Raw genomic sequence first — 10,386 nt, forward strand, 5'->3', positions numbered from 1 at the left:
AGGTCACTGATTTTCCAGCAATGTAAGCAAGAAAGGAACTAAATTCTTAGAAAAGTACCAAATTCAACTCCACCTGCTTGATGTTTTCAGAAGGTACTGCATACTCAGCTCAGAACTCAGAAATATTTATAATTTTTAGCTCTTAATAAATGAATATAAAGGTGAAGATATTAATAATTTCTATAAGCTAAAGGATAGCTATTGACTCCTAACAAAAAATAAAATATGTAAACTTTTGGTCATAATCTTAACAATGATGTAGATAAACCAACTAGGTGGTCTCAAATACCCACATCACATATTATAGTCAAAATGACGAAAGACAAAGAGAAAATATTGAAGCAGCAAGTTTTGTTATAAAGGCAAATGCATGGAAAACTTAGTAACCATTATTTTGCTGTGGAAATTCAGTTTTTATTTTCTAAAGGATCAGAACTGTGTGAAAAATACTTATAAATCTGTGCTTACAGATACAAATAAAGATATCATTTATGATATTTGTATTATAAAATGGGAGAAAGTTGCTGTAAGGTAACCTTTGTAGAAAATTGAAATTAAGTTTATATTAATTTAAAATAAGTTATCCTAACTTTAGAATATTACGTGCAATCCCAATGATAAGTAAAATTCTCTCTCTCTCTCTCTCTCTCTCTCTCTCTCTCTCTCTCTCTGGAATGTACACAAAAATATAGAAAGTGCAAACAAAATGAGAAGAGAATTCATATTTCACTGCAAAAGGAAAAATCAACCAATGCAAAGGGAAGTATTTTTTAAATGAGAGGTCTGGTGGCACCCACTTGTGATCCCAGCACTCTGAGAAGCTGAGGCATGAGGACCACAAGTTTGAGCCCAGCAGTTAGTGACTTCCAAGAACCTGTCTCAAAATAAAAAAATAATAAAATAAAAGGGGATTGAGGGTGTAGGTCAGTATGAAGACCCTCAGTTCAATCCCCAGTACTGCTAAAAGGACAAGCAATTATAAGCAATACAGAAAATAAATAACAAAATACCAAAATTAAGCACATTCTTATCAATAAACAATTTAAATGTGAATGAGCTAAACTTTTCAAGAAAAAAACCATGGATTTTCAGAAGAGATTTATTTTAAAAAGCAAGATCATACTATCCGTTCTCTATAAGAAACTCACTTTTAAAATTTTTATTATTTTTTAAGAAACTCATTTTAGATCTAAGGACTCACATGTGTTAAAAGAGAAAAAAAATGATGTGCAAATAGTAAACAAAAGAAAGTGGAAAAAACTACACTAATATCAGACAAAATATAAGTGGTTGGGTGGAGAGTGGAATTAGAAGTTAATACTCAATGGATATGGAGTTTTATTTTTTTCAGGAGAAAAGAGTTCTCAAGATGAGTAATGGTAATGGTTGCACAATTACATGAAATTACTGAAAAACAGTGAACTGTACAATTAAAAAATGGCTGGAATGGTAAATTTTATATGTATTCTAACACAATAAAAATATGGAAAAAATTACAGGAGAGATATAGAATTCAAAATACAGAAAAATCAATGAAGTAAAGTATTTTTCTTTAAAAGATCAACAAATTGCAAATCATTACGTTGGGTGGCTAAAATAATGAGAGACAATTCAAGCAACAAAAATGAGAAACGAAGGAGGGGAATCAGTTACTAATTTTATAGAAATAAAAAGGATTATTTAAAAATGCTGTGAAAATTTATGACAAAATTTGGATAACCTAGATAAAATGGACAAATTCCTAGAAATACACAACTTGTCAAGACTAAATCATGAGAAAATATAAAATATGAATAAAGCTATAATAGTAAACATATTTAACTACTAATTAAAAACTTCCCAATGGAAAAAAAAATAAAACAAATCTAGGACCATTGCCTCACTACTGAATTCTACCAAACATTTGCAGAATTGATACTGATCCTTTACAAACTCTTTCCAAAACTAAAAAGAAACATTTTGCAACTCATTCTATGAAGTGAACATTATACTGATCCCAAATGAGAAAAAGAGAGTACCTGAAAAGATAAAACTACAGAGCACTATTCCTCCAAAAACTGATGCAAAAATTTTTGACAAAATATTAGCAGTGAACTGGATAACATACTAAGAGGGTTATTCACCATAACAAGGTGAAATTTATTGCTCCAGTACAATTACAGTTCAACATTCCTAAATAACCAGAGCAATAAATATATCCTACTAACAGAATGAAGGAAAAATAAAATGTGGAAAAATAACAATTTAGATGATCTAAATTGATGCAGAAAAAGCATTTGACAAAGTTAAAAATCCTTTCTATAATAAGATCACTCAACAATTTAGGAATAGAAGAAAGCTACTTCAAAACAATATGTGTGTGAAAAATCCTTAGCTAACATGATAGTCAATAGTGAAAGACTGAACACTTTTCCTCTAAGATCAGAATAACACAGATGCTCAACTCACTTTACTATTTCTATTTGACATAAGTGCTAAAACTTCCAGCTAGAGCAATTAGGCCAGAGAAAGAAATAACAAGCATTAACAGTGACAACAAATAAATAAAATTATCTTTGTTCACAGATGGCATAATCTTCTATGCAGAAAACCAAGATTACACATACACAGAGAGACAGACATAAATTTTAGAACTAATAAATGAATTTAGTAAAGTTTCAGGATACTAAAGCAATATGCATGAATCAGTTATACTTCTATATACAAACAATGAACATGTGCAAGAGGTTTCAGAATACAATTCCCTTTACAAGAACATGAGCAATAATATATTTAGAAATAAATCAAAATACTTGTACACTAAAAACTATAAAACATTGCTGAAATAAATTGAAAAAGACAACAATAAATGGGAAGATATATCATGGGCATCAGTTGAAAGACTTAATATTGTTACAATGTTAATACAGTAATACTCAAAGTGACTTGTAGATTCTATGCAATACAAGTAAAAACTCTCACTGACACTTTTTAAAGTTTACCATAAAGCTACTTTATTACAACACTTCCTTTAAAACTATAGTAATCAAAACAATGTGGTACTGGTATAAAGACAAAAACTCTATAGGATAAAATAGAGAGTCTAGATAGAAACCCACAGATATGTGATCAAATGATATTAAGTAAAGGTGTCTAGACAATTCAAACTCAATGGGGAAGAGACAATCTTTCCATACATGCTGAAAAAATTGGATATCCACATGCAAAAGTGTACATAGTTAGCTTATTAACTTACACCATATATAAAAATCAACTGAAATGGATTAAAGAGCCCAAATATTAAACCCTTAGAAGAAAATACTGAAGAAAAGCTTCATGATACGGAATTTGGCAAGAATTATTTTAGGTGAGATACTAAAATTGCACACAACAAAAGAAGCAGAGGAATTTTAATCTCAAAATTAAAATCATTTGTGCATGAAGGTATACTATTAACAGAGTGGGGGAAAAAAGCTCAGAAATTGGGAAAAGCAGCTGAAAATCATACATCTGAAAAGGGATTCATGTCAAGAATATAGAAAAGACCAATGAAGAGGGGAACCTTCCTGGATGCCATACCACCACACCCAGCACAGAGGAGCAGAGCTGCCCCCAGCAGAGAGGAGGTGAACCTTCTGGGACACCATACCAAAGCCCTCAGCACTGCCAAGGAGGTGAGGCACGTGGGCACTAGCAGCACACATCCCCTACCCGCCCCCAGTTGAAATGAGAAGACACGTAAACAACTCTTAAAACCACACTTCCAGATCTAAAGCAACCCCGAAGGGAAATGAGATGGAACAATCTGATACTCAACCACCTGGATTCCCTGAACTAGAAACAAAAGAGGATCTGGAAAAAATAAAATCAGAAATAATTTCTCAGATAATAGCAGACATTGTGCCCATAGTGCAAGACATGATTAATAAATCTGGAGAAGACACAAACAAAAAAAATAGAGGAGCTGAGGAACATGATGGAATCCCAACATAGAAAACAAATGGAGTCCATAGAACAGATACAGATTTGCAAGAGATTAAAAACTCCACTGAAAGTTTACACAGCAGAATGAGCCAATGTGAGGACAGAATTTAAGATATAGAAAATAGGATTGCAATTAGTGACCAGGAAAAGAAAAATTACTTCAAAATTGTAAGGGATCATGAGAAATCAATCCAGCAGCTGCTAGATGATAAAAAGAAAAATAAAATTAGACTGATCAGAGTCAACAAAGAAACAGGACAGAGTGCATATGACATAAAAAAACTGTTCACATAAGTGATGGCAGAAAACTTCCCAAAGAGGGGAAAAGAACTTGACATACAGATAAGGGAGGCATATAGGTCTCCAAACAGATTTGATAAAAAAATAATCTACATATAGGCATATAATAGTTAAGATTCCAGAAACCCAACCAAAGAACAAAATTCTACAAGCAGTTAGACAAAAGAAACAAATCATATACAAAGGAAAGACCATCAGAATCACAGCAGACTTCTCAACACAATCCCTCAAGGCAAGAAGAGCTTGGAGTGATGTATTTCAAGCCCTACAGGAAAACAGTCTGTAACCCATAATGATGTACCCTGCAAAAATATTTTTCAAAACTGATGGAGAAATAAGATGCTTTCATGAAAAAGAGCACCTTAGGAACTTCATGAATACCAAACCAGCACAAACATAAAACTTTTTTTTAAATATCCTAGGAAAACACAATGAGAAACTCAACCCCAGGAAGCACAGCAGAATGAATCCATCAGGCACAACAAGAAATTAAATGTAAAGAGGGAGAATCCAACAAAAAAAAGCCATGAAAATGACAAGTCAATATGTATCAGTTATAACCATCAATGTTAATGGTCTCAGTTCAACAATCAAAAGAAATAGACTGGCAGAATGGGTCAAGAAGAAAAATCCAACAATATGCTGCATATAAGAAACACATTTAAATCAAAAAGAAACTCATAGACTGAAAGTTAAAGGGCAGAAAACAATACTCTATGCAAAAGGAACCCCCAAAAAAGCAGGAGTAGCTATCCTCTTTGCAGAGAAAGAGGATTTCAAACAAACACTGATTAAGAGAGACAAAGAAGGACACTACATCCTTGTAAAAGGAACAATCCAAGAGGAAGAGATGACAATCATAAATATATATGCATCAAACACTAGTGCCCGACAATATAAAACAAATAATAACAGGCATGAAAAATCAAATAAGCACTAATACAATAGTAGTGGGGGACCTCAATACCCCACTGTCACAAATAGATAGATCAACTAGACAAATAATAAGCAACAAAATATTAGAACTCAGTCAAACTCTTGAACAAATGAACTTAACAGATGTTTACAGAGTGTTCCAACCCACAAAATCAGAATACATATTATTTTCAGCTGCGCAGAGGTCATTCTCCAAAATAGACCACATACTCACACATAGAACATATTTAACTCAGTGCAAAGGAATTGAAGTTGTCCCCTGTACATTATCAGACCATAGTGTGATGAAATTGGAGATCAATAGCAAAAGAAACCATAAGAATTTCATAAATATATGGAAATTGAACAACACACTTCTGAATAACCAATGGGTCACAGAGGAAAGTAAAGAAGAAATCAGACAGTTCCTACCATTGAATGACAATGGCAATACAACATATCAGAATCTTTGGGACACAATGAAAGCTGTCTTATGGGGAAATTCATAGCACTGAATACTCATATTAGAAAAATAAAGCAAGCCCAATTAAACAAACTAATGCTGAACCTCAAGCTTCTAGAAAAAGAGAGCAGGATAAACCCAGAGGTCATACAAGGGAGGAAATTATAAAGATCAGAGGAGAAATCAATGCAATGGAGACTAAGAGAATGATACAGAACATCAATGAACCCAAGAGTTGGTTCTTCAAAAGAATGAACTAAATTGACAAACCTTTAGCCAAACTTATCAGAAAAAGGAAAGAAAAGGCCCAAATCCATGAAATTAGGAATGAAAAGGATGAAACTGCAACAGACTCAGCACAAATCCAAGGGATCATCAATGCCTACTTTGAGAAACTATATGCCAATAAGATGGAAAGCACAAAAAAAGGACAGATTTCTAGATAGGTTTGAATTACCAACATTGAACGAAAAAGATATAAAAATTTTAAACACCCCAATTACAATCAGTGAAATTGAAAATGTAATTAAAAATTTACCAACAAAGAAAAGCCAAGGTTCTGATGGCTTCACTGCTGGATTCTACAAGACAGTTAGAGAAGAATTATTGCCACTACTCTATAAACTCTTCAATGAATTTGAAAGGGAAGCAATACTTCCAGATTCATTCCTGGAATCAAGTACTACTTTGATTCCAAAAGCAGAGAAGGATTCAACCAAAAGAGAACTACATGCCAATCTACCTAATGAACATGGATGCAAAAATCCTCAACAAGATACTGGCAAACAGAATACAGAGTGTCATCAAGAAGATCATATGCCCTGATCAAGTGGGATTTATCCCAGGGATGCAGGGATTGTTCAACATATGCAAATCAATAAATGTAATATACTATATCAATAGAGCCAAGGACAAAAACCATACGATCATCTCAATAGATGCAGCAAAAGCATTTGGCAAAATCCAACACACATTTATGATAAAAACGCTACAAAAAATTGGAATAGATGATCTCTACCTCAATTTGATAAAAGCAATCTATGAAAAAGTAACAGCCAGTATCATACTAAATGGTCAAAACCTGAAATCCTTCACACTAAAATCAGGAACAAGACAAGGATGTCCACTGTCACAAGTTCTGTTCAATATAATCTTGGAAACACTAGCCACAGCAATTAGACAAGAGAAAGAAATAAATGGAATAAAGATAGGAAATGAAGAAGGTAAATTGTCATTATTTGCAGATGATATAATACTCTATATAGAAGACCCCAAGAACTCCACCAAAAGTCTTCTATACTTAATAACCAAATTCAGTCAAGTAGCTGATTACAAGGTCAACACACAAAAATCAATAGCTTTCCTCTACACGAACAACAGGCTCAATGAGAGAAAAATAGGGCAATCAATTCCTTTCACAATAGCATCCAAAAAACTGAAATACCTAGGAATCAACCTAACTAAAGAAATCAAAGACCTCTTCTCTGAAAATTATAGCACTCTGAAAGAGAGATTGAAGATGATATCAGAAAATGGACAGACATCCCTTGCTCCTGGGTAGGAAGAATCAACATAGTGAAAATGGCCATACCTCCAAAACTGCTATATAGATTCAATGCAATCCCAATTGAAATCCCAGAAACGTACTTCACAGGGCTTGAGAAAACCATCCAAAAATTCATTTGGAACAAGAAGGGACCTAGAATAGCAAAAGCAATTCTACTCAACAGAGACATGGCAGGGGGTATCACAACCCCCAACTTGAAACTATACAACAAAGACACCATGATAAAAACAGTATGGTACTAGCAAAAAAACAGTGGAACAGATTAGAAGATGCAAAAACAACTCCAGACACACTCAGCCATCTCATCTTTGATACAGGAGCCAAATGCCCTCACTGGAGGAAATAGCCTCTTTAATAAATGATGCTAGAAAAATTGGGTTTCCACTTCCCAAAGATGAAAACTAGACCTATATCTTTCAGCATGTACTAAACTAAAATTGAAATTGATTAAAGATCCAAATATTAAAACAGAAGCACTGAACTGGCTGGAAAAGTGTTTAGGTAGAACTCTTGAAGACATTGGTGTAGGAAAAGATTTTATGAACAAAACCTCAGTTGCCCATGAACTACCACAAACAACAACAAGTGGGATCTCTTCTTATTAAGCTTCTGCACATCAAGAGAAACCACCAACAGTGTCAAGAGACAACCCACAATGTGGGAAGAAATTTTCACCTGCTGTTCCTCAGACAAAGGTCTACTATCTGGAATCTATAAAGAGTGTAAAATATTCAGACCTTCCAAATTTAAAGACCCAATCCAAAAATGGGCTTCTGAAATGAACAAACATTTCTCAGACAAAGAAATAGAAATACAAATAAACCTATGAAAAAATGTTCAACATCACTGATCATTTGAGAGATGCAAATGAAAGCAACACTGAGATTCCTCCTCACTCCAGAAAGAATGGCTGCTATCATGAAATCAACCAATACCAAATGCTGGCGGGGCTGTGGGGAAAGCGGAACACTGTTCCACTGGTGGTGGGAGTGTAGACTGATGCAAACACTGTGAAAATCAGTATGGAGATACCTCAAAGAACTAGGACTGAAAGGCCCATTTGACCCAGCTATTCCCCTGCTGGGTATCTTCCCCAAAGAATCATACCCCAGAAATATATGTACACCAATGTTCATAGCAGCACAATTTGTAATACCTAAAACTTGGAAGCAGCCCTATTGCTCATCAACTGGAGACTGGATGAAGAAAATGTGGTTGTTTTATAAAATGGAATACTACTCATCCATAAAAAAATGAGAGATTAGAGACATTTGTAGCTAAGTGGATGCACACTGAGGTGATATTCTTAAGTGAAATAAATAGGACACGTGTAAATACTGAATAGTTTCTCTAGTGTGAGAAACTGAAAGTGTAAATGAGGACTAAAAAGGTATAATAGATAATGTGAAATAGGAAGAAAAGGGGCAAAGGGGAAGGGGAAGTGGGAGGGGTAGGGGAAAGGAAATAAGGGAATGGAATTAATATGAGAAAATGAAAAAATGGAAACAAAGTCTTTGTAAATAGGGAGGAATGGAGGGGTTGAAGGGAGGGCAGGGGAATGGGGAAAAAATAAGAACCAAGAGTGATTATGTAAAGGTCCACATTTCCAATGATGAATATCATTATATTGTGTACCTAAAATGTACCAATAAAATTAATTTTAAAAAAGAATATAGAAAAGACATTTACAGTTCGACAATGAAAATACTCAACAATTCAAATTAAAAAGTATCAATGGACTTGAACAGACATTTCTCCAAAGATGTTTGAATGATCAATAAGCACACGAAAAGATATTCAACATCATTATTCATTTGGAAAGACAAATCAAACCCACAATGACACACAAAAAATAATAACTAAGTGTTGTGATAGATGTGTGATCTGATGTTTGATACGATAATTTTATAGTGATACACACTATATACACTTTGAAGATCACACCTTAACACAGCTAAAAAAAGAAAATCAGAATTATCACTTCACATACTTCACACCCATTTGGATAGCAATTATAAAATAAAACAAAACAGATAGTATTGGTTGTTGGCAATGAGGTGGCAAAGCTGAATAACTTCTATGGAGCAATGTATGGTGATTCTTCAAAATGTATATTGCTTCTTCAAAAACTTAAACAGAGTATTATTATGTGATATACCAATTCCACTGTGGGGTATTCACTCAACAAAATCGAAGGCAGAGACTCACAAATATTTATACATCTCTGTCCCTACAGCATTATTCACAATAGCCAAAAGGTAGCAGTATCACAAGTGTCCACTAGGAAAATAATGGATGAGCAAAATGTGGTTTAGACATATAATGGAATATTCTACAGCCTTAAAAAAGAAGGAATACTGATATATTTCAACATGGATGAGCTTTGAACATATTTTTCTATGTTAAGTAATCCCATCAAAGTGGACAAATTTTGTATGATTGATTGCACTTATATAAAGTACTTAGCGACTATCCAATTTCATTAAGACAGAAAGTAGAAGGGCAGTTGGCATGTGTGGGGTAGTGGGTTGAGGGATGGGGAATTCCATTAATGTCTGAGGGATAGCGTTTCAGTTATAGGATGAAAAATTCCAAGACATAAATGGTGATGTCTTCAGAACATTCCAATTGCCTTTAATGCCATGGAATTATAACCTCAATAGTGGTTAAAATGGTACATATTTTGTTTTGTTTGGATACAATAAAATGTATCCAAAAAACTGAGTATTAACGAAAAATAGGAAATTGTTATAAATCACTCATTCTTTGGATGTTCAAGGCACTTTTTCCCCATGAAATCTGTTTAAGCAATTCAACAGAAATGTCTTTTAGAACACCTTTCTGACTGGACCCAGCAACTTCTCATTGGCGTGGTTTCCCTCTGCTTCTTTCTTCATTTTGGTTCTTGCACATACAGAATGGGAGCAAGTCCTTCAAGAGCTCTCCCAACTCCTTGACTGAGGTCAGTGTAGGAAGCACCATGTCTCCTTGCCCTTTTGAAGTGTTAGTCTACCACAGGGTGGGCAACATACCCTACAGTAATTAATGTTCTCATATTTCTGGGGAATGAAGTCCAAGATCAGATCAACATAGGCTTGTGTTCTGGTAAGAGAGCCCTCTTCTTTGTTTACAGACAGCCAACTTCTCACTCTGTCCTCACATGGGGTGGTGTGGGGGG

The sequence above is a fragment of the Heterocephalus glaber genome, unplaced genomic scaffold, assembly GCF_053883595.1.
Source record: "Heterocephalus glaber isolate CG9 unplaced genomic scaffold, H.glaber_assembly_v1.0 deba00001531, whole genome shotgun sequence".
Lineage (NCBI taxonomy): Eukaryota > Metazoa > Chordata > Mammalia > Rodentia > Bathyergidae > Heterocephalus > Heterocephalus glaber.